Raw genomic sequence first — 26,303 nt, forward strand, 5'->3', positions numbered from 1 at the left:
AAAACGGACGTTTTTTCAGGAGCAGTGATTTTAATAATGCTTAACCACTTGACAACTGGGCACTTAAACCCCCTTCCTAACCAGACCAATTTTCAGCTTTTGGTGCTCTCACATTTTGAATGACAATTACTCAGTCATGCAACACTGTCCCCATATGAAATTTTCGTCCTTTTTTTCACACAAATAGAGCTTTCTTTTGGTGGTATTTGATCACCTCTGGGTTTTTTATTTTCTGTGCTATAAATGAAAAAAGACCGAAAATTTTGTAAAAAAATGCATTTTTCTTCATTTGTATTATAAAATTTTGCAAATAAGTAATTTTTCTTCATAAATTTGGGCCAAAATTTTTTACTGCTACATATCTTTGGTAAAAATAACCCAAATTAGTGGATATTATTTAGTCTGTGTGAAAGTTATAGAGTCTACAAGCTATGGTGCCAATCACTGAAAATTGATCACATCTGATCACACCTGATGTACTGAGGCCTATCTCATTTCTTGAGACCCTAACAAGCCAGAAAAGTACAAATACCCACAAAATGACCCCTTTTTGGAAAGTAGACATTCCAAGGTATTTAGTAAGAGGCATGGTGAGTTTTTTGAAGTTGTTATTTTTTCCCACAATTCTTTGCAAAATGAAGATTTTTTTTATTTTTATTTTTTTTCACACCAAATTGTCATTACAACAGGTTATTTCTCTCACATGGCATGTACATTACACAAATGACACCCCAAAATATATTCTGCTACTCCTCCTGAGTATGGGGATACCACATGTGTGAGACTTTTACACAACCTGGCCACATAAAGAGGCGCAACATTGAAGTAACACATTCAGTCGTTCTAGGAGCATAAATTACACATCTAATCTCTCAACCACCTATTACACTTTTGAAGGCCCTGGAGCACCAGGACAATGGAAACGCCCACAAAGTGACCCCATTTTGGAAAGCAAACACCCCAACGTATAATCTATGAGGCATAATGAGTCTTTTGAATGGTTCATTTTTTTCCAGAAGTTTTTGGAAAATGTGGAAAAAAAATGAAAACGCATTTTTTTTACACAAAGTTGTCCATTTCTAAGATATTTCCGACACATAGCATGTACATAGCAAAAATGACACCCCAAAATATATTCTGCTACTCCTTCCGAGTATGGCGATACCACATGTGTGAGACTTTTACACAACCTGGCCACATACAGAGGCACAACATTGAAGTAGCACATTCAGGTGTTCTAGGAGCATAAATTACACATCTAATCTCTCAACCACCTATTACACTTTTGAAGGCCCTGGAGCACCAGGACAATGGAAACGCCCACAAAGTGACCCCATTTTGGAAAGAAAACACCCCAACGTATAATCTATGAGGCATAATGAGTCTTTTGAATGGTTCATTTTTTTCCAGAAGTTTGTGGAAAATGTGGAAAAAAAATGAAAACGCATTTTTTTACACAAAGTTGTCAATTTCTAAGATATTTCCGACACATAGCATGTACATAGCAAAAATGACACCCCAAAATATATTCTGCTACTCCTTCCGAGTATGGCGATACCACATGTGTGAGACTTTTACACAACCTGGCCACATACAGAGGCGCAACACTGAAGTAGCACATTCAGGCGTTCTAGGAGCATAAATTACACATCTAATCTCTCAACCACCTATTACACTTTTGAAGGCCCTGGAGCACCAGGACAATGGAAACGCCCACAAAGTGACCCCATTTTGGAAAGAAAACACCCCAACGTATAATCTATGAGGCATAATGAGTCTTTTGAATGGTTCATTTTTTTCCAGAAGTTTTTGGAAAATGTGGAAAAAAAATGAAAACGCATTTTTTTTACACAAAGTTGTCCATTTCTAAGATATTTCCGACACATAGCATGTACATAGCAAAAATGACACCCCAAAATATATTCTGCTACTCCTTCCGAGTATGGCGATACCAAATGTGTGAGACTTTTACACAACCTGGCCACATACAGAAGCGCAACATTGAAGTAGCACATTCAGGCGTTCTAGGAGCATAAATTACACATCTAATTTCCTTACAATCTATCACATTTTTGAAGGCCCTTCATATTTCTAACACATAGCATGAACATACCAAGAATTATACCCTAAAATACATTCTGCTGAGCAAAGGGTAAACAAAAGATTACCTGTAGTTTTAGTAGTGCAGTTGTCCACAGGAGGAGAGCCCTGATCCAGGCAGCAGGCAGGGACGTGGTCATCCACAGTGAATGGAATTGTCCAGGCAGCGGGCAGGAATATTGTCCATAGTACAGGCAGGGATAATGTCCTTGTACAGTCCAGGGTCAGTGCACGTAGAGACATTGCCAGCAGTGCCAAAATATTGGTCCTGGTAGTAAGCAGGAACATGGTCCAAGTAGCAGACCAGGAAAGAATGGGGACAGGGGTAGAGGCTTCTCCCACCCAAATCTCTTTGAAGCCTCCGAGTCTCCAGACCCTAAATCTGGGAATGAGAAAACTAAAAAGTTAGATTTCTTCATCCAGAAAAACATTTCTGGAGCCCCTCACATATGTGAGACCCCTGTGTTCCCACTAGCATAGCAGGGTAAATGATCAGTCCAAGAGGCAGGCAAAAAACGTGGTCAAACAGTCCAGGGTCAGTTCCAGAGCAGGCAGAGGTAGGTACAAATCAGCGTTAGGCATAAGCTTGGACATATAACAGGCCAGAGTCAGTTCCGGAGAAGGCAGAGGTATGTTTATCGTTAGGCAGAAGCTTGGTTGTATAACAGGCCAGGGTCAGTTCCGGAGAAGGCAGAGGTAGGTACAGTTTTAGTGTTAGGCAGAAGCTTGGTCGTATAACAGGCCAGGGTCGATTCCGGAGAAGGCTGAGGTAAATCAGGTTCAGTGCAGTGGCATAAGGGGTGTGGAGGAAAATTACAGGAAATGAGAATTACGTTTACCATACTTCCCTAATATTGTAGAGAAGTATGGTAACGGCGGAAACATTCACTTATACAGAGGCCTGGTTGGGAAGGACAATCGGGACAATAATACGTGGTGTCTCTTCTAATTCCTCTTCTGGAGCACACCCGGCATTTTTTCTGACGTCTGTGGCCTGTTTCACAGGGGGGGATTTTGTCAGGAAAGTGGCGTTCGTGGAGTCTGCTCACGGAATCAGAGCGAATATTTTCTGGTGGGCTTTCAGGGTACAAAAGGGAGGAGATTACTTGTTCCTGGTATTGCAGATAGGATACGGGGGTCTCAGTAGATTCTTGGTAAATTACGTAAGTGTTGTACATGGCCAAACTGAAAAAATAAATGGACACTTTTTTATACCAGTGACGGGATTTTCTTGTGGGAAGGTAGGGTTCAATCATCTGATCGTTGAAGTCCACTCCCCCCATAAATAAATTGTAATCATAAATACAAGCAGGTTTCTGGACTGGGCCGCTTCTTCTTGGGACTTCCACGTAGGTGTCATTGTGGATTGTCGTCAGCATGTGGACGTTTCGTCTGTCCCTCCACTTGACAGCCAATAGCTCCTGGTTCCGCAAAGCCACCGTATCCCCTCGGCGTAGCCTTTCATTGACCAATTTTTGCGGGAAGCCTTTTCTATTGGTTCTTACAGTACCACATGCTGGGGTGTCCCTCCGGTGAAGATTGCGGAAGAGGGGCAAGCTAGTATAAAAATTATCCACATAAAGGTGGTACCCCTTTCCAAGCAGTGGATAAACGAGCTCCCAGGCAACTTTGCCGCTGGTTCCAATATATTCTGGACATTCAGGGGGATGCAGTTGGGTGTCCTTCCCTTCATACACCCGGAAGGCGTAAATGTACCCCGTGGCTCGGTCGCAAAGTTTATACATTTTAACCCCATATCGGGCCCTTTTGCTGGGGATAAACTGTTTGATGCCAAGCCTGCCTGTAAATTTTACAAGGGACTCATCAACAGAAATATTCTGGTCGGGGGTATATAGCTGGGGAAATTTTTCTGAGAAATAATTTAGGAGTGGCCGAAGTTTGAATAATTTGTCAAATGCTGGGTCATTTCGGGGAGGGCACTGGGTGTTGTCATTATAGTGAAGGAAGCGCAAAATCATAAGGTATCTTGATCTTGGCATTTTTGAAGAGAAGAGTGGCATGTGGTGGACGGGGTTAGTTGACCAATATGAGTACATTTCGTTTTTTTTGTGAGACCCATTGTAAAAGTTAGGCCTAAGAAAATTTTAAATTCTGCTATGGTAAGCTCTCTCCACTCAAAGGGACGGGCATAACTAGAGCCAGGGTTGCTTACAATGTACTGCTGTGCGTAAAGGTTGCACTGGGCCACAATGGATGATAGAAAGTCTTCGGTGAAAATCAAATAAAAAAAATCGAGCATGACAAAATTATCGGTGTTCACCTGGACACCTGGCTGGGCGGTAAAAAGGGGGATATTTGCTGCTCCGGAATTAGGGGGAAGCCACAGGGGGTTTTGAAGGGCATAGGGTAGGCTGGCATGGCCTCTATCCCTTTGGGGCTGAGATGACACCCTACTGGTGCCTGGCCTTTGTTGCAGTGGCTCTTCGCTTGAGGTGGACGGCACTGCGCTTGAGGTGGACGGCACTGCGCTTGAGGTGGACGGCACTGCGCTGGAGGTGGACGGCGCTGCCCTGGAGGTGGACGGCACTGCCCTGGAGGTGGACGGCACTGCTCTCGAGGTGGTAGTAGGCTGCTGCTCCACGCCAGAATGCCTTCTTTTCACGGGCACACGTTCCTCTTCTGATTCTGTTTTGGACCCGCTGCTTGTCACGGGTTCATAGGCTGAATCCGAATCGGACAGAGACTCAGAGAGCTCCCCGCTGCTCTCATCGGTCATGCTGAGACGCTGGTAGGCCTCCTCGGCCGTAAATAATTGTTTTGCCATACTGGTAGCTGGTGAGGTTGATGTGGCGTAGATGAGCACTGATGGGCACAGGTGGCACTGGTGTGGCTCTGGCTGCACTGGTGTGGCTCTGGCTGCACTGGTGTGGCTCTGGCTGCACTGGGGTGGCTCTGGTGGGCACAGAGGTGGCTCTGATGGGCACAGGTGGCTCTGATGGACACAGGTGGCACTGGTGTGGCTCTGGCTGCACTGGTGGGCACAGAGGTGGCTCTGGTGGGCACAGAGGTGGCTCTGGTGGCACTGGTGGGCACAGGCGGCACTGGTGGGCACAGGCGACACTGATGTGGCACTGGCGGCACTGATGTGGCACAGACGGCACTGATGGGCACTGGTGGCACTGATGGGCACAAGTGGCACTGATGGGCACAGGTGGTACTGGTTGGGCACAGGTGGCACTGGTTGGGCACAGGTGGCACTGGTGTGCACTGTAGTGGCACTGGTGTGGCTCTGGTTGCACTGGTGTGCACTGTAGTGGCACAGAGGTGGCACTGGTGGGCTCAGGCAGAACTGGTGGGCACAGGCGGCACTGGTGGGCACAGGCGGCACTGGTGGGCACTGGCGACACTGATGTGGTACTGCAGTGGCGCAGATGAGCACAGGTGGCACTGATGGGCACAGGTGGCACTGATGGGCACAGGTGGCACTGAGGTGGCACTGGTGGGCTCAGGCGGCACTGGTGGGCACAGGCAGCACTGGTGGGCACAGGCGGCACTGGTGGGCACTGGCGACACTGATGTGGTACTGCAGTGGCGCAGATGAGCACAGGTGGCACTGATGGGCACAGGTGGCACTGATGGGCACAGGTGGCACTGGTGTGGCACTGGTGTGCACTGGTGGTACTGGTGTGGCTCTGGTGGCACAGAGGTGGCACAGAGGTGGCACAGATGTGGCACAGATGGCACTTGTGGCACAGATGACACTGTTGTGGCACTGTTGGGGCACTGCTGTGGCACTGCTGGGCACTGGTAATAAAAAAACTCACTGTTCGGCACTGTGAAGCTCTCCTCTCCTCTCACGCTGCATCGGTGTGAGGAGAGGAGAGCGATGAACTTGTGCTGACCCTGCAGCACAGCCTTTGTTGATATTTGTGATCGCTCCGTCATTGGACGGAGCGATCACATGGTAAAGGGCCGCTGTCATTGGCCCTTTACCGCGATCCGTGTTGCGCAGGGTCCCGTGGACCCGGCGAACACGGATGTTCCCGTGTGCGCGCCCGGGGGGGGCGCGCGGGACCGTTTCTCCAGGAGGACGTCATAGTACGCCCTCCCAGAGTTATCCAACCCCCCTGCAGCCGTCATTCGGCTATGGGCCGGTTGGTAAGTGGTTAAAGTCAAACAATAAAAGTGTAATATCCCTTTAAATTTCGTAGCTGGGGGGTGTGTATAGTATGCCTGTAAAGGGGCGCATGTTTCCTGTGTTTAGAACAGTCTGACAGCAAAATGACATTTGAAAGGAAAAAAGCCATTTAAAACTACTCTTGGCTATTGCATTGCCGGTCTGACAATACACATAGAATTTCATTGATAAAAACGGCATGGGAATTCCCCACAGGGGAACCCCGAACCATAATTAAAAAAAAAAATTACGTGGGGGCCTGGTATGGATATTAAGGGGAACCCCAGCCAAAATTTAAAAAAAAAATGACGTGGGGGTCCCCCTAAATTCCATACCAGACCCTTCAGGTCTGGTATGGATTTTAAGGGGAACCCCGCGCCAAAAAAAAAAAAAAAACAGCGTAGGGTCCCCCCAAAAATCCATACCAGACCCTTATCCGAGCATGCAACCTGGCAGGCCGCAGGAAATGAGGGGGGGACGAGAGAGCGCCCCCCCCTCCTGAACCGTACCAGGCCACATGCCCTCAACATTGGGAGGGTGCTTTGGGGTAGCCCCCCAAAACACCTTGTCCCCATGTTGATGAGGACAAGGGCCTCATCCCCACAACCCTGGCCGGTGGTTGTGGGGGTCTGCGGGTGGGGGGCTTATCGGAATATGGATGCCCCCTTTAACAAGGGGACCCCCAGATCCCGGCCCACCCCATGTGTGAAATGGTAAGGGGGTACAAGTACCCCTACCATTTCACTAAAAAACTGTCAAAAGTGTTAAAAATGACAAGAGACAGTTTTTGACAATTCCTTTATTTAAATGCTTCTTCTTTCTTCTTTCTTCCTTCATCTTCTTCTTCTGGTTCTTCTGGCTCTTCTGGTTCTTCCTCCGGCATTCTCGTCCAGCATCTCCTCCGCGGCGTCTTCTATCTACTTCTCCTCGGGCCGCTCCACACCCATGGCATGGGGGGAGGCTCCTGCTCTTCTCTTCATCCTCTTCTCTTCTTCATTTCTTCTTTTCTTCTCTTCTTCTCTTCTTCATTTTCTTCTCCGGGCCGCTCCGCATCCATGCTGGCATGGAGGGAGGCTCCCGCTGTGTGACGGCATCTCCTCTTCTGATGGTTCTTAAATAAAGGACGCGGGGCCACCCGGTGACCCCGCCCCCATCTGACGCACGGGACATGACGGGACTTCCCTGTGGCATTCCCCGTGACATCACAGGGAAGTCCTGTCAAGTCACCGTGCGTCAGAGGGGGGCTGGGTCACCAGGTGGCCCCGCCCCCCATTATTTAAGAACCGTCAGACGAGGAGACGCCGTCACACAGCGGGAGCCTCCCTCCATGCCAGCATGGGTGCGGAGCGGCCCGGAGAAGAAAATGAAGAAGAGAAGAAGAGAAGAAGAGAAGAAGAAAGGAAGATGAAAAACAGAAGAAAATGAAGAGAAGAGCGGGAGCCTCCCTCCATGCCATGGATGCGGAGTGGCCCGAGGAGAAGTAGATAGAAGACGCAGCGGAGGAGATGCTGGACGAGAACACCGGAGGAAGAACCAGAAGAGCCAGAAGAACCAGAAGAAGAAGAAGATGAAGGAAGATAGAAGAAAGAAGAAGCATTTAAATAAAGGAATTGTCAAAAACTGTCTCTTGTCATTTTTAACATTTTTGACAGTTTTTTAGTGAAATGGTAGGGGTAAGTACCCCGGGCAAGGGTTGTGGGGATGAGGCCCTTGGACCCCAAAGCACCGTCCCCATGTTGAGGGCATGTGGTCTGGTACAGTTCAGGAGGGGGGCGCTCTCTCGTCCCCCCTCTTTTCCTGCAGTCTGCCAGGTTGCGTGCTCGGATAAGGGTCTGGTATGGATTTTTGGGGGGACCCCACGCCGTTTTTTTTTTTTTTTTGGCGTGGGGTTCCCCTTAAATGCCATACCAGACCTGAAGGGCCTGGTATGGAATTTAGGGGGACCGACACGTCATTTTTTTTTTTTTTAAATTTTGGTTCAGGGTTCCCCTGTGGGGAATTCCCATGCCGTGTTTTATCAATGAACTTCTATGTGTATTGTCGGACCGGCAATGCAATAGCCGCAAGTAGTTTTAAATGGCTTTTTTCCTTTCAAATGTCATTTTGCTGTCAGACTGTTCTAAACACGGGAAACATGCGCCCCTTTACAGGCATACTATAGACATCCCCAAGCTACGAAATTTAAAGGAATATTACACTTTTATTGTTTGACTTTAAGCATTATTAAAATCACTGCTCCTGAAGTTTTTAAAACTTTTTTGCATTGATCCATGTCCCCTGGGGCAGGACCCAGGTCCCCAAACACTTTTTATGACAATAACTTGCATATAAGCCTTTAAAATTAGCACTTTTGATTATTCATGTTCGTGTCCCATAGACTTTTTTTTTTTTTTTTTTATTTATTTTTATTGAGATTTTGAGACAAACAAAACAGTAACACTTGGTTGCTACAGTACATCAACACCACACTTGGTTAGATAGAGCATTTGACAGCGTGAGTTGCTAGGTTACATAGCAGTACTATAAGTATACAAGTGGTCCTCCTCAGAGGGAATTAATCAATTGAATATAGTAACATATACAAGCCTGGAATTGCAGACAGTTGAGCCTAGAAGCACGATATTCTAATCAATATTTTAACCTGAAAATTACTGTAAATCTGTGTTTACTGTGAAATATTCAAAGTTTCCATCCATTTACGCCAGACTTTGTCAAATTTCAAAGGACAACCTCTGTTAGCATATGTGCCTTTGTATAGCGGGAGGTTCTCATTAACTAGATGTTTCCACTGCGTAATTGATGGGGGGTTAGGTTTTTTCCACTGCATTGCGATATTTTTCCTGGCATAGAAGAGTAGTAAACTGGTCAAAGTGCGTTTGGCTATGGTTGGAACAACATTTTCTAATAAGCCCAGTATACATATCTCCATCAGCAGAGATAGGTTGGTTGAGGCCACCTTGTTAGTTAGATCAAGTACCTCTCTCCAGTATTGTTGTAATCTTGGACAGTGCCAGAAGATGTGTGCGAAGTCCCCTGGAGATGTGCCACATCTCCAGCATTCCGAAGAATGCTGAGGGTTCATCAAGTGTAGTCTATGTGGGGTAAAATAGGCCCTATGGACAATTTTAAATTGTACCACTCTGTCTCTTATGGAAACGAGTGACCTGAAAGGAAAATCCCAGACGTCGTCCCAGTCATCGTCATCCAACGCAGGGATATCGCGTTGCCAACAGGACCAGAGCCCATCCAGAGGTGGTAAGGACACAAATATCAGATGCGCGTACAAACGCGAAGTAGGTTTTTCAGCGAAACCAGATCGGAGCGTCCTCTCCAGCTCGGATTGATTCAGGATTAGGGATGAGCCGAACACCCCCCGGTTCGGTTCGCACCAGAACCCGCGAACGGACCGAAAGTTCGCACGAACGTTAGAACCCCATTGACGTCTATGGGACTCGAACGTTCGAAATCAAAAGTGCTCATTTTAAAGGCTAATTTGCATGGTATTGTCCTAAAAAGGGTTTGGGGACCCGGGTCCTACCCCAGGGGACATGTATCAATGCAAAAAAAACTTTTAAAAACGGCCGTTTTTTCGGGAGCAGTGATTTTAATGATGCTTAAAGTAAAAAAAAAAAAGTGAAATATTCCTTTAAATATCGTACCTGGGGGGTGTCTATAGTATGCCTGTAAAGTGACGCATGTTTCCCATGTTTAGAACAGTCCCTGCACCAAATGTCATTTTTAAAGGAAAAAATCTCATTTAAAACTGCTTGCGGGTTTAATGTCATGTCGGGTCATGGCAATATGGATGAAAATCAGTGAGACAAACGGCATGGGTACCCCCCAGTCCATTACCAGGCCCTTTGGGTCTTGTATGGATATTAAGGGGAACCCCGCACCCAAATTAAAATAAGGAAAGGTGTGGGGCCACCAGGCCCTATATACTCTGAACAGCAGTATACAGGCGGTGCAAACAAGACAGGGACTGTAGGTTTGTTGTTAAGTAGAATCTGTTTGTAATTTTGAACATTTTTAACGTGTTTAGCTCCAGCCAAAAAATCTTTTCTAAGCTTTTTGGAAAACATAGGGAAGGGTTATCACCCCTGTGACATTTGTTTTGCTGTCTTTCCTCCTCTTCAGAAGATTTCACCTCACTTTTTTGTCCCAATGAAAAATGTTTTTTGAAAATTTGGGTTTTTTTGTGGAACAAGGATTGGAAAGCATCAGTGGAAAGGAGAAATTGTTTTCCCATATTAACTCTTACAGGAGAGAATTTCCCTTCCTAGGGGTAGATTTCATCTCACTTCCTGTTGTCTCCTTCCGTTTGCAAGTAGGAGTCGTTTGTAAGTTAGATGTTTGAAAGTAGGGTCCTGCCCTATATACTCAGCAGAAATTTGGGCCTTAGGTGTTGCTGTGGCCACAACACTGTAAGCCCTCACAGGGCCCTGCTGTGAAATATTAGATCAAGAATTGTAATTACATGCCCCTGTTGAACAGGAGCTGAAAAATTAGGCCTTAGGCACTGGTGCTGGTGCCACAACACTGCAACCCCTCACAGACACTCTAGTTGGAACGCAGGAACGAGCCCTGCTGCAAATTATTGCTTCAAAAATTGTAATTACACGCCCCTGTTAGACAGGGGCAGAAAAATTGGGCCTTAGGCACTGGTGCTGGTGCCACAACACTGCAACCCCTCACAGACACTTTAGTTGGAACGCAGGAACGAGCCCTGCTGCAAAGTATTGCATCAAAAATTGTAATTACACGCCCCTGTTAGACAGGGGCAGAAAAATTGGGCCTTAGGCACTGGTGCTGGTGCCACAACACTGCAACCCCTCACAGACACTCTAATTGGAACGCAGGAACGAGCCCTGCTGCAAAGTATTGCATCAAAAATTGTAATTACACGCCCCTGTTAGACAGGGGCAGAAAAATTGGGCCTTAGGCACTGGTGCTGGTGCCACAACACTGCAACCCCTCACAGACACTCTAGTTGGAATGCAGGAACGAGCCCTGCTGCAAAGTATTACATCAAAAATTGTAATTACACGCCCCTGTTAAACAGGGGCTGAAAAATTGTGCCTTAGGCACTGGTGGTGGCGCCCAGAACCAAAAATGTTCTTACAAGCTATCAGCGTGATGATTGAGGAGGAAGAGGATAATTACTCAGGGATAGTCACTCAGCATCAGCATAGGCAGTCTTTGAAGGGATCTGAGATTTCAAAAAAAATTATTCGGTTACATCAGCATCAGGTGCTTGGTAGCTGGTGGTGATCCAAGACTCATTCATTTTTATGAAGGTCAGCCGATCGACCGAGTCGGTGGACAGACGCACCCTGTGATCGGTTACCACGCCTCCAGCAGCACTGAATGTGCGTTCCGAAAGAACGCTGGATGCAGGACAGGCCAGTAGCTCAATTGCATACTGTGCAAGCTCTGGCCAGTGATCCATCCTCAAGACCCAGTAACCCAGAGGATTTTCGGTGGGAAAGGTGTCCAAGTCTGATCTTGCCCCTAGGTATTCCTGCACCATGTAAAACAGACGCTGGCGATGGTTGCTGGAACCGATCATACCTTGGGGCTGCGGACCAAAAAATTGTCTGAACGCATCGGTCAGACGGCCACCTTCTCCACCGCTCCTTCTTTGACTGACCGAAGCCTCAGCAACACGTTGTCCAGAAACAGGAGTTTGTAACCTCCCAGTCTCTGGGAACGCGTTGCACAGACCTTTCTGCAAGGCCTCCCGAAGATGTTTCATCCTCTGCTCCCTCTGCGATGGCAAGATAAGGTCCGCAACCTTACCCTTGTAACGTGGATCAAGGAGGGTTGCCAGCCAGTATTGGTCCTTCTCCTTGATACCACGAATACGAGGATCCTTACGCAGGCTTTGCAGGATCAGGGAGGCCATGCAGCGTAGGTTTGCTGAGGCATTTGGTCCGGAGTCCTCTGGGTCACTAAGAACGACATGGTCCGCAGCCACCTCCTCCCAGCCACGTACAAGTCCATGTGTTTCTTGGGACTGATCCCTTAAAGACTGCTGCTGATGCTGAGTGCCAGGCTCCACCTCCATACTGACACAATCTTCCTCCTCCTCCTCTTCCTCCTCGTCCTCTTCCTGTGTGATCGGCGGGCACGCAGGAACACTGTCTGGATAAAGGGGGCCTTGAGAGCTAAGGAAGTCCTCCTCTTCTTGCCTCTGTTCTGCCTCAAGTGCCCTGTCCATTATTCCACGCAGCGTGTGCTCCAACAGGTGGACAAGGGGGACAGTGTCACTGATGCATGCACTGTCACTGCTCACCATCCTTGTGGCCTCCTCGAATGGTGACAGGACAGTGCATGCATCCCTGATCATGGCCCACTGGCGTGGGGAAAAAAAAACAAGCTCCCCTGACCCTGTCCTGGTGCCATAGTCGCACAGGTACTCATTGATGGCCCTCTGCTGCGTGTGCAGCCGCTGCAGCATGGCCAACGTTGAGTTCCACCTGGTGGGCATGTCACAGATTAGGCGGTTCTTGGGCAGGTTAAACTCCTTTTGGAGGTCCGTCAGCCGAGCACTGGCATTATATGACCGGCGGAAATGCACACAGACTTTCCTGGCCTGCCTCAGGACATCCTGTAAGCCCGGGTACCTGCCCAAGAACCGCTGCACCACCAAGTTAAGGACGTGAGCCAAACAGGGCACATGGGTCATTTGTCCCTGTCGGAGGGCAGAGAGGAGGTTGGTGCCATTGTCGCAAACCACCATTCCTGCCTTAAGTTGGCGTGGCGTCAACCACCTCTGAACCTGCCCCTGCAGAGCTGACAGAACCTCTGCCCCAGTGTGGCTCCTGTCCCCCAAGCACACCAGCTCAAGCACCGCATGGCATCTTTTGGCCTGCGTACTTGCGTAGCCCCTTGAACGCCTACGGAGCACCGCTGGTTCCGAGGAAGAGGCCATGGAGGAAGAAGAAGAGGAGGGGGTGGAGGAGAGAGGTGTGTCACAATCAGCATTTTGGAGGCGTGGTGGCGGAACAACCTCCAACACTACTGCACCTTGTCCTGCATCCTTCCCAGCTGCCAGCAGAGTCACCCAATGTGCCGTGAAACTTAGGTAACGTCCCTGTCCATGCCTGCTGGACCATGAGTCAGCGGTAATATGCACCTTACCGCTGACCGCCCTGTCCAGCGAGGCATGGACATTGCCTTCCACATGCCGGTAGAGAGCCGGAATCGCCTTCCGTGAGAAAAAGTGGCGTTTGGGTACCTGCCACTGAGGAACCGCACATTCCACAAACTCACGGAAGGGGGCAGAGTCTACCAACTGAAAAGGCAGCAGTTGAAGTGCTAGCAATTTTGCCAAGCTAGCATTCAACCGCTGGGCATGTGGATGGCTGGGAGCAAACTTCTTTCGGCGGTGCAGCAGCTGGGGCAGGGAAATTTGCCTGGTACAATCTGACGTCGGTGTACCAAAAGCAGATTGCCCACAAGTACTTGGCTGTGACACACCTAATTCTACACCTTCATTCCTCTCACTGCAGGTCTCAGAGAGGACTGAAGGTCTAGTGGGGTTGGAAATCTCAGCTGATGAGGAGCAAGGAGAGATCCTCTTTGTTCTTTGGTGTGGGTCTTTTAGATACGCTTGCCAACGAACTGCATGGCAGGTCAACATATGTCTGGTCAAGCATGTGGTACCCAAGCGGGAGATGTTTTGGCCACGCGAGATACGCTTGAGACATATGTTGCAAATAGCAGCGGTGCGATCTGATGCACTCGTCTCAAAAAAGGCCCACACCAAAGAACTTTTTGAATAACGCGCAGAGACTGCAGCGCCCTGCACATGTGGAGCTTTGGGGTGTGATGCAGTCAATGTGCTGCCCTTAGGCTGGCCCCTGGAGGGCATCCTGCCTCGTTGGTGATGTGCTGCCGCCTCCTCCTCCTCCTCCTCCTCCTCCTCCTCCTCTCTCCTATCAGGCACCCACGTTGAGTCAGTGACCTCATCATCCCCTCCCTCCTCATCACTGGAGCAAACCTGGCAGTATGCTGCAGCAGGGGGAGCATGACTGCCAGATTGCTGTCCTTCTTGGGCACCCCCTCTGTCCGCGCTCATGTTACTGCCTTCATCGAGCTCAGTATCGTCATCAGAGCCTTCCAAACGCTGGGCATCCTCCTGGAGCATGTACCCAACACTGTGGTCAAACAGTTCGAGGGAATCCTCATGAGGACATGGTGGAGCTAGGGAAGGAGTCACTGATGACATTGAGCTGAGGGAAGAAGCCGCTGCTTTGCCAGACAAAGCACCCTGGGCATGGGTGAGAGAGGATGAGGAGGATGAGGACGGCTTGGTCATCCACTCGACCAAGTCTTCCGCATGTTGCGGCTCAACGCGGCCAGCTGCCGAAAAAAAGGCCAAGCGTGTCCCATGGCCACGTGCTGATGAGGATGCACCGTCTCCACGACCAGCACTAGACACAGAGCCTGCTTGCCCTCTCTTATTGGCTTGTGACTGTCTGCCTCTCCTTCTTGGCCTTCCAGACATACTAATGGCCTGTAGCTGCACTAAGCTGGGATAGAACACCTGTAATTTTCTTCAAGTAGCTTTATATACTGTAACCAGACAAGCCTGCCTGCAGTAGGAAGATAACAGGAACGGATCTAGCTGAACACTGTGAGCAGGACGCACTGTACTAAATGTAAATAGTCTAGCTGCCTGACCGTGGTACTAATAGGATCAAATAGAACACCTGTAATTTTCTTCAGGTAGCTTTATATACTGTAACCAGACAAGCCTGCCTGTCAGTAGGAAGATAACAGGAACGGATCTAGCTGTACACTGTGAGCAGGACGCACTGTACTAAATGTAAATAGTCTAGCTGCCTGACCGTGGTACTAATAGGATCAAATAGAACACCTGTAATTTTCTTCAGGTAGCTTTATATACTGTAACCAGACAAGCCTGCCTGTCAGTAGGAAGATAACAGGAACGGATCTAGCTGAACACTGTGAGCAGGACACACTGTACTAAATGTAAATAGTCTAGCTGCCTGACCGTGGTACTAATAGGATCAAATAGAACACCTGTAATTTTCTTCAGGTAGCTTTATATACTGTAACCAGACAAGCCTGCCTGTCAGTAGGAAGATAACAGGAACGGATCTAGCTGAACACTGTGAGCAGGACGCACTGTACTAAATGTAAATAGTCTAGCTGCCTGACCGTGGTACTAATAGGATCAAATAGAACACCTGTAATTTTCTTCAGGTAGCTTTATATACTGTAACCAGACAAGCCTGCCTGTCAGTAGGAAGATAACAGGAACGGATCTAGCTGTACACTGTGAGCAGGACGCACTGTACTAAATGTAAATAGTCTAGCTGCCTGACCGTGGTACTAATAGGATCAAATAGAACACCTGTAATTTTCTTCAGGTAGCTTTATATACTGTAACCAGACAAGCCTGCCTGTCAGTAGGAAGATAACAGGAACGGATCTAGCTGAACACTGTGAGCAGGACGCACTGTACTAAATGTAAATAGTCTAGCTGCCTGACCGTGGTACTAATAGGATCAAATAGAACACCTGTAATTTTCTTCAGGTAGCTTTATATACTGTAACCAGACAAGCCTGCCTGTCAGTAGGAATTTAACAGGAACGGATCTAGCTGAACACTGTGAGCAGGACGCACTGCACTAAATGTAAATAGTCTAGAAGATAACAGGAACGGATCTAGCTGAACACTGTGAGCAGGACGCACTGCACTAAATGTAAATAGTCTAGAAGATAACAGGAACGGATCTAGCTGAACACTGTGAGCAGGACGCACTGCACTAAATGTAAATAGTCTAGAAGATAACAGGAACGGATCTAGCTGAACACTGTGAGCAGGACGCACTGCACTAAATGTAAATAGTCTAGAAGATAACAGGAACGGATCTAGCTGAACACTGTGAGCAGGACGCACTGCACTAAATGTAAATAGCAGGAACGGATCTAGCTGAACACTGTGAGCAGGACGCACTGCACTAAATGTAAATAGCAGGAACGGATCTAGCTGAACACTGTGAGCAGGACGCACTGCACTAAATGTAAATAGCAGGAACGGATCTAGCTGAACACTGTGAGCAGGACGCACTGCACTAAATGTAAATTGCAGGAACGGATCTAGCTGAACACTGTGAGCAGGACGCACTGCACTAAATGTAAATAGTCTAGAAGATAACAGGAACGGATCTAGCTGAACACTGTGAGCAGGACGCACTGCACTAAATGTAAATAGCAGGAACGGATCTAGCTGAACACTGTGAGCAGGACGCACTGCATTAAATGTAAATAGTCTAGATAGAAGATAACAGGAACGGATCTAGCTAAACTGAATACAGTGTATATATATATATGCAACACCTGGGATGCATATATATACACAATACACTGTAAGTGCAGCTAACTGACTGACTGTTCTGCCTAATCTATCTAACTCAAATCAAATGACACTGTCTCTCTCTCTCTCTATCTCTCAGCACACCGGAACACACACTACACAGGGCCGCCGTGCAGGCGGCCTTATATAGTGTGGGGTGTGTACTAAATCCCCTGAGCCATAATTGGCCAAAGCCACCCTGGCTTTGGCCAATTACAGCTCTCTCTACTGACGGCGCTGTGATTGGCCAAGCATGCGGGTCATAGTGCATGCTTGGCCAATCATCAGCCAGCAATGCACTGCGATGCCGCAGTGAATTATGGGCCGTGACGCGCCACACGAATTTAGCGCGAACGGCCCATAACGTTCGCAATTCGGCGAACGATCGAACAGCCGATGTTCGAGTCGAACATGGGTTCGACTCGAACACGAAGCTCATCCCTATTCAGGATGCAAGAGGAGTGAGGAAATTGGGCAGCAAATGCATGTGCTAATTGAAAATAACGGAACTGGTAGTGTTTCGGTAGGTTGTACATTGAGGATAGCTGGTCAAAGGAAAGCAACGAGGTCTGTGATACAACTTGTGATATTAATTTAATGCCATATTTAGTCCATAATTGGGGGTCTGTGAGCTTAAGGAAATGTGGTAAATTGGGGTTTGACCATAACGGAGCGTTGGGGGAGGGTTCAGAGTGTTTGTGTTTTCCAATGTTAAGACCCGTTCGCCATGCTCGCAAAGTAGTGTGCATGGAGGGGGTTAGTGGGTGTGGGGCGCGTGATCCTCTATGTATTAAAAGCTGGAGGGTCTCCCAGGAACCCACCACCGTAGCTTCCAAAGCTGAGGCCGCATTGGTTTTGTCAGGGGCTAACCACCAGACCACCGTCACTAACTGAGAGGCCAGGAAATATTTATAGCAGTCCGGGAAAGCCATGCCGCCCTGAGATGTTGGCCTCATCAAGGTAGACAGTTTATATCTGGGTGGGATGGGGCCCCACAAGAAGTCTGAGAATTTTTGGTTAAGTTTGGTGAAGAATGATTTGGGGATCCACTGCGGGGAGTGGCGAAAAAGGTAGGTGAATTTGGGAATAATTTTCATCTTGAGGAGATTTACTCTACCCCAAACCGATAGGGGTAGATTGCTCCATGATTTGAGTTTAGGTTTTATATCATCCAACACTGGGTCGAGGTTTAGTTTAATGAAATCTTGGGCATGGGATGAGACCTGGACCCCAAGATATTTGAAAGTGTCTACCCATCTCAACGGGCTGTCAGGGGGAGAGGTGTTTTTTGCTTCCTGATCTATTGGAAATAGGGTGGATTTTGACCAATTAACCCGAAGACCCGTTGCCTCAGAGAATGTGTCTAGAACTGACAGTTCCCCCTGGAGCGACGGACCAGCATCTGCAAGAAAAAGGACCATATCGTCTGCGTACAGGGCTACCCTCTCCTCCAGCAAGCCAATACGCAGCCCCTTGATATGGGGCGATGTACGCAGGGCTTCAGCAACTGGCTCAATGGCTATGGCAAACAAGGCCGGGGAGAGAGGGCAGCCCTGTCTAGTTCCCCTAAACAGTCTGAAGGGAGATGACAATCTGGAGCCAAGTCGTATTGAAGAGGTGGGGCACTTGTATATTGTCTGTAACCACGAAATGAACTTTAATGGGAAGCCCATTCTTCTGAGAGTCTCCCAGAGGAAGGGCCACTCCACTGTGTCGAAAGCCTTTTCTATGTCTAATAGAGCTATGGCCCTTGTCCCCGAATTACAATGCTGGGTATGGATATTTGTGAAGAGTCTTCTAAGATTTACATCAGTGGACCTCTTGGGCATAAAACCTGTTTGGTCGGGATCAATGACTGATGGCAACAATGGATAAAGATGGGAGGCTAGAAGTTTGGTTAAAATTTTAAGATTGTTATTTAATAGTGAAATAGTTCTGTATGATGCACATAGCTCCGGGTCCTTGGGGGGCTTATGAATTAGGGTCAGGTATGCCTGGTGCATTGATGGAGGTAAATCACCCCTGGACAAGCAGGTAGTATACAGCTGGGCTAGAATGGGTGCCAACAGCTCGCAGTGAGTTCGATAGAAATCAATGGGGAGTCCATCTGGCCCTGGTGCCTTACCGGTGGGGAAGGAGCGGATAACGTTTAAAACTTCTAATGCCGTAAAAGGCTGGACCAGTGACTGTCTCTCCGCGTCCGAGAGCCAACCGAGAGCCAGCGGATCCAAGAGGTCCCGCAGTGACTCGGGTCGGAAATCGGAGGGAAGAGAGGAGTCATAGAGCTTCCCGTAGAAAGCACCGAACGCCTCCAATATTGCAGACTGGGACGTCACTACGTCTCCATCTGAGGAACGCAGGCTGGAGACAACTGTGAGTGGATGGTCATGTTGAGCCAACATAGCCAAAAACCGACCGTTTTTGTCCCCCTGCTCAAAAAAACGTTGTCTACCTTTGTGTATGTCTAGCCTGGTGACCTCTGACATATGTATGTTTAATGCACTCTGAGCTGCATTTAGCGAGTCAAAATGAGAGGGCGAGGGGTCTGCACTAAACACCGCAGCCTGATCATCAACTGACTGTTGGAATATCTGAGTTTGTTGGCCATGTTGTTTCTTAACACTGGCTATGGTGGAAATGTATAGGCCTCTGGCATAGGCCTTGAAAGTGTCCCATACTATTTGCGGAGATGAGGAGTCCTTATTGTGGTCCCAAAAATCTACCAACCCGGGTGGAATAATGTCAGCCACCTCAGGGTGGGAAATCCACTGTGCCCCCAGCCTCCACAAAGCCGCATCACGACATGCAGACGAGCGGAATTCCACAACCAGAGGGCTATGATCGGATAAGCCACTGGGGAGATAGGAGGCTTCCACTACGTCTGCTAACAGCGATTGGTTGGAGAAGGCTAAGTCTATTCTTGAGGCAGTCTTGTGGGAAGCCGAGAAGCACGAGTAGGCCCTAAGGGCAGGGTGTCTCCATCTCCATGTCTCCTCCAAGCCCATTGCCCGTGCCCAGGAAAGTAAGTCAGAGTTATGATTTTTAGGAGGGGTAGGTCTATCCATGTCTGGGGAGATAATAGCATTGAAATCCCCCATTACCAAAAGTTTCCCGGGACAAAAAGGGGCTGCTTTTTCCAAGACTGTATAGAGAAGGCTTGGAGAGAAGGGTGGAGGTATATATATATTTATCACAATATATCTCTGAGACCAATGTCTAAACACCAGAATAGCAAATTTACCTTGGGGGTCCGTGCATACTTCCTCAATTATACATGGAAATTTTTTAGCAATTAGTATTGAGACCCCCCTTGCATAGGAGGAGTATGTAGCATGCACGGACCTCTGTATCCAGGGTTTTCTTAGGGCCAGAACCTTGCTGCCTGTGAGGTGAGTCTCTTGGAGAAGAATAATATGAGGGGAGTGGAGTTTCAGGTATTTGGTTAATAGTGTGCGTTTGAATTTGGAATTCAGGCCTCTGACGTTCCATGAGAGGACAGTAAATGTTTCAGTTAGGGAGGTAGCCATATGTAGTAGGGAAACCGATGTAGAACAGGATAGTAGGGGGGGCATATGGGAGAGCAACTCACAGACAGCAAAATCCCTGAATAACACCGCCATGTGGCGGTAGCAATTGACCACTGCAGCAATCATTTAAACATTAAAAGTAAAAACAACAAACTAAAACATAAAAGACCCAAGCACGGAGTGCTTATCCTACTAATTCCCATCTCCTCTCCAGAAGAAAAAAGAAAAATAAAACCTGGGGAGGAGAGCGGGAATAGTTTTACCCAAAAAAACAACTTCTAACTGTAGATGTACCCCTAAATAGGGTTATCACTCTGCAATGCTTTTACTGCAGACCAGTCCGTGAAAAAAAGGGGAGGGGGGGGGTAGGAACTTATTCTATTCCTTCAAACAGTGGGGTGATAGACCACCTCCAATTGGGGGCAGATGGAGGGGGTGTGTAGGAGGGGTAGGTGAAGGTTTTGTTGCGTAGAGATCCTGCTGGGGTTGGTTGTATAGTGTGCTCATCCAGAAGGTGAGCAGTCCAGCTCTCAATATAATGCTCAGTTCACACACCTGGTGTATATCTTACCAAACTGGAGCTGTAAAAGTGAAAAAGGGGACATAAGAAAAAAGGGAGGGAGAAAAATAAAAGTCCAACGAAGAAAATAAAACGTAGGCGGTCAGCTTGCCATACAAATGAAGATGGGATCAGAATCTCAACGTGACATTTAAAAATTGAAGAATGGAGATCCGCGGCAGATGATATGACCTCGAGGGTAAGTAGAAATTATTGATGGTAGATCAAAGTGGAAAGGGGGGAGAATAGGAAGGTTTGAGCTTGCAGACTAGTTAAGCCAAGTCACAGTACCTGGGGATACAGAGCAGGAATTTAGCCACGGCCATCCAGCCAGGAAAGAGCTGCCTCAGGATTAGGGATGAGCCGAACACCCCCCTGTTCGGTTCGCACCAGAACATGCGAACAGGAAAAAAGTTTGTTCGAACATGCGAACACCGTTAAAGTCTATGGGACACGAACATGAATAATCAAAAGTGCTAATTTTAAAGGCTTATATGAAAGTTATTGTCATAAAAAGTGTTTGGGGACCTGGGTCCTGCCCCAGGGGACATGGATCAATGCAAAAAAAAGTTTTAAAAACGGCCGTTTTTTCAGGAGCAGTGATTTTAATAATGCTTAAAGTCAAACAATAAAAGTGTAATATCCCTTTAAATTTCGTACCTGGGGGGTGTCTATAGTATGCCTGTAAAGGGGCGCATGTTTCCTGTGTTTAGAACAGTCTGACAGCAAAATGACATTTTGAAGGAAAAAACTCATTTAAAACTACTCGCGGCTATTGCATTGCCGACAATACACATAGAAGTTCATTGATAAAAACGGCATGGGAATTCCCCAAAGGGGAACCCCGAACCAAAATTTAAAAAAAAAAATGACGTGGGAGTCCTCCTAAATTCCATACCAGGCCCTTCAGGTCTGGTATGGATATTAAGGGGAACCCCGGCCAAAATTAAAAAAAAAAAATGACGTGGGGTTCCCCCTAAATTCCATACCAGACCCTTCAGGTCTGGTATGGATTTTAAGGGGAACCCCGCGCCAAAAAAAAAAAAAAAAAACGGCGTGGGGTCCCCCCAATAATCCATACCAGACCCTTATCCGAGCACGCAACCTGGCAGGCCGCAGGAAAAGAGGGGGGGACGAGAGTGCGGCCCCCCCTCCCTCCTGAACCGTACCAGGCCACATGCCCTCAACATTGGGAGGGTGCTTTGGGGTAGCCCCCCAAAAAACCTTGTCCCCATGTTGATGAGGACAAGGGCCTCATCCCCACAACCCTGGCCGGTGGTTGTGGGGGTCTGCGGGCGGGGGGCTTATCGGAATCTGGAAGCCCCCTTTAACAAGGTGACCCCCAGATCCCGGCCCCCCCCCTGTGTGAAATGGTAAGGGTGTACATAAGTACCCCTACCATTTCACGAAGAAAGTGTCAAAAATGTTAAAAATGACAAGAGACAGTTTTTGACAATTCCTTTATTGAAATGCTTCTTCTTTCTTCTATCTTCCTTCATCTTCTGGTTCTTCTGGTTCTTCTGGCTCTTCTGGTTCTTCCTCCGGCGTTCTCGTCCAGCATCTCCTCCGCGGCGTCTTCTGTCTTCTTCTCCTCGGGCCGCTCCACACCCATGGCATGGGGGGGAGGCTCCCGCTCTTCTCTTCTCCTTTTCTTCTCTTCTTCTCTTCTTCATTTTTTTCTCCGGGCCGCTCCGCAATCCATGCTGGCATGGAGGGAGGCTCCCGCTGTGTGACGGCGCTCCTCGTCTGACAGTTCTTAAATAACGGGGGGGCGGGGCCACCCGGTGACCCCGCCCCCCTCTGACGCACGGTGACTTGACGGGACTTCCCTGTGGCATTCCCCGTGACGTCACAGGGAAGTCCCGTCAAGTCACCGTGCGTCAGAGGGGGGCGGGGTCACCGGGTGGCCCCGCCCCCCCCCCGTTATTTAAGAACTGTCAGACGAGGAGCGCCGTCACACAGCGGGAGCCTCCCTCCATGCCAGCATGGATTGCGGAGCGGCCCGGAGAAGAAAAGAAGAAAAGAAGAAGAGAAGAAGAGAAGAAAAGAAGAAGAGAAGAGCGGGAGCCTCCCCCCCATGCCATGGGTGCGGAGCGGCCCGAGGAGAAGAAGATAGAAGACGCCGCGGAGGAGATGCTGGACGAGAACGCCGGAGGAAGAACCAGAAGAGCCAGAAGAACCAGAAGAACCAGAAGATGAAGGAAGATAGAAGAAAGAAGAAGCATTTAAATAAAGGAATTGTCAAAAACTGTCTCTTGTCATTTTTAACATTTTTGACACTTTCTTCGTGAAATGGTAGGGGTACTTATGTACACCCTTACCATTTCACACAGGGGGGGGGCCGGGATCTGGGGGTCACCTTGTTAAAGGGGGCTTCCAGATTCCGATAAGCCCCCCGCCCGCAGACCCCCACAACCACCGGCCAGGGTTGTGGGGATGAGGCCCTTGTCCTCATCAACATGGGGACAAGGTGTTTTGGGGGGCTACCCCAAAGCACCCTCCCAATGTTGAGGGCATGTGGCCTGGTACGGTTCAGGAGGGAGGGGGGGCCGCACTCTCGTCCCCCCCTCTTTTACTGCGGCCTGCCAGGTTGCGTGCTCGGATAAGGGTCTGGTATGGATTTTTGGGGGGACCCCACGCCATTTTTTTTTTTTTTTTTGGCGCGGGGTTCCCCTTAAAATCCATACCAGACCTGAAGGGTCTGGTATGGAATTTAGGGGGAACCCCACGTCATTTTTTTTTTTTAATTTTGGCCGGGGTTCCCCTTAATATCCATACCAGACCTGAAGGGCCTGGTATGGAATTTAGGGGGACTCCCACGTCATTTTTTTTTTTTAATTTTGGTTCGGGGTTCCCCTTTGGGGAATTCCCATGCCGTTTTTATCAATGAACTTCTATGTGTATTGTCGGCAATGCAATAGCCGCGAGTAGTTTTAAATGAGTTTTTTCCTTCAAAATGTCATTTTGCTGTCAGACTGTTCTAAACACAGGAAACATGCGCCCCTTTACAGGCACACTATAGACACCCCCCAGGTACGAAATTTAAAGGGATATTACACTTTTATTGATTGACTTTAAGCATTATTAAAATCACTGCTCCTGAAAAAACGGCCGTTTTTAAAACTTTTTTTTGCATTGATCCATGTCCCCTGGGGCAGGACCCAGGTCCCCAAACACTTTTTATGACAATAACTTGCATATTAGCCTTTAAAATTAGCACTTTTGATTTCTCCCATAGACTTTTAAAGGGTGTTCCGCGGCATTCGAATTTGCCGCGAACACCCCAAATTGTTCACTGTTCGGTGAACTTGCGAACAGCCAATGTTCGAGTCGAACATGAGTTCGACTCGAACTCGAAGCTCATCCCTACTCAGGATCCATGAAGAAGTGAGCTCTTTCGCCATCAATCACACGAAGCTTGCTAGGGTACAGTAAGCTGAATTTCAATCCTTTGTCTCTCAGGCGTCATCTTGCTTCCGTGAACGATCGGCGTCTCTGCTGTATCTCTGGGGAATAGTTGGGAAAGAGCATTATTTTTGCATTGTTGAAGCGTAATTCTTGCTTCTCCCTGGCTGCAGCAAGCAATTTATCCCGGTCCCTGTAATTCAGGAGTCTGAGGAGGAATGGTCTCGGTGGGGCTCCAGGTACAGGGGGAGCAGGGGGGACCCTGTGGGCCCTCTCCACTACAAATGTAGGAGGCATGGCAGGGATATCCAGGAGAGAGAGGAGGAAGGATTCTGCAAACTCAGCTGGTTTAGACCCCTCTGCTCTCTCAGGAAGGCCTATGACACGAATGTTGTTCCTCCTCAGTCTGTTCTCAGTGTCTATGGACTTTTCTTGCAGGGCTTTCACTTGCAGTTGCAGGGCATGGAGGTCCCGGGAGTCAGCTCTGGTATCATCCTCTAGCTGGGAGATGCGGCCTTCAGCCTCTGCAAACCGGGACCTAAATTTGTCCATATCATGCCTTATAAGGCTGATATCCGTGACTAGACGGTCTATCTTGACCATGACAGAGTCATTGCCCGTTTTTATAGCAGCCAAAAGCTCAGCATGTGAGGCTGCTTGAGCTGCAGACAGCTCAGACAGGGTCTGTGTCTGTGTACCGGCCGACATTGTGGAGACAGGAGGCCTCGTGGACAAGATGGCGGCGGCCGAGGAGCGGGTACAGGCCGCAGATGATGAACGGGTCTTACCCGGTGGTGGCGGGGAGGTCCGCTTGGTGCTGTAGGACCTCTTGGACCCCAGGATGCCGGATTAGGTGGAGGTAAGTGTGATTTTTGAGCCAGGATAGGTGTCAGGATCTATGTGAGAGCGGAGCTCAGCCTCAGCACGTCTTCTCTCCCTCACATCTGGCCACGCCCCTCGTGTCCCATAGACTTTAACGGTGTTCGCGTGTTCGAACAAACTTTTTTCCTGTTCGCATGTTCTGGTGCGAACCGAACAGGGGGGTGTTCGGCTCATCCCTACTCACAATGTGTTCAAAATACAAGGCTTGGCAGACAGCTAACAGCTTCCCAATAAAGACTCAGGAGGAAGGGCTAATAGTTGTAATCTTTACTGAGAATAAGTTTTTTGTAAAACTGCAAAACACAAATTATAAAAATATGCATTAGCATTTAACATGACATCACAAATGCAAATAGTAACAGGCATGCTGCACTACTGTTAAGGTACTAGCTAGCAAAAATGTGGCCTAGCTGAATGAACTTCCTGACAGAAACATCCCACCAACACACATGTAAAATGTAGTTGAATTAGTAGAACATATACTAATTAATCGAAAACTAATGACAGCCTACTTACAGACTTATGTTTCCAAGACCAGTATTAAGAAATAGTGGAGGTCTTTAACATGCTTCCTTCACTGTAGAAAGATTATCTGATAATGTCTGCTGGGCAGGAAGTGGGCATAATATACTACAGTTCCTGTTAATAATGGATGTCAATTTAAAGCAACAGTACAATCAGTAAATATATAACTTATAATGATCAGAACAGCCAGCATGACATTCCTCACCTGACAGCTTCATGTATTCAAAAGAGATGGGGATGCTTGTTACCTAGTTACATAGTTTAAAATGTCTGAAAAATATACAGGTCCATCCAGTTCAAACTATGTATGTATGTATGTATGTGTGTGTGATTTTTATTCTCCAACAATTTCCATATCTCCGTATCTTCTGATTCCAGAGGAAGATATCTAAAGGTTTTTTTTTTTTTTTTTTTTTTTTTACGTTGTCAACACTTTCAGCTAGTACCACTTCCTGGTGGAAGGAGCCACATTTTACTGCTTTAAAAGAGCTTTACCATTTTCTCAAGCTAAGGCTACCTTTATCACAGACAGATTTCTGTGTATAGTACCTTACCATTCCTTCAAATTTCTTCTTTACTATCGACATGCCATTGATGTTAAGCTGAGGGGTCTGTAGTTTCCTGGTATACATCTTGATCCTTTTTTGTAAATTTGTGCCACATTTTTCTCTTTGTCCATCAGTTGGCACAATTCTAGTCAGTACAATGTCTTGAAAAATTAGAAATTGTGACTTAGGTATAACTTAGGTAAATTCCCTAAGGACTTGTGGATGTAAG

The sequence above is a fragment of the Aquarana catesbeiana genome, linkage group LG09 (assembly GCF_042186555.1).
Source record: "Aquarana catesbeiana isolate 2022-GZ linkage group LG09, ASM4218655v1, whole genome shotgun sequence".
In the NCBI taxonomy this organism is placed as follows: domain Eukaryota; kingdom Metazoa; phylum Chordata; class Amphibia; order Anura; family Ranidae; genus Aquarana; species Aquarana catesbeiana.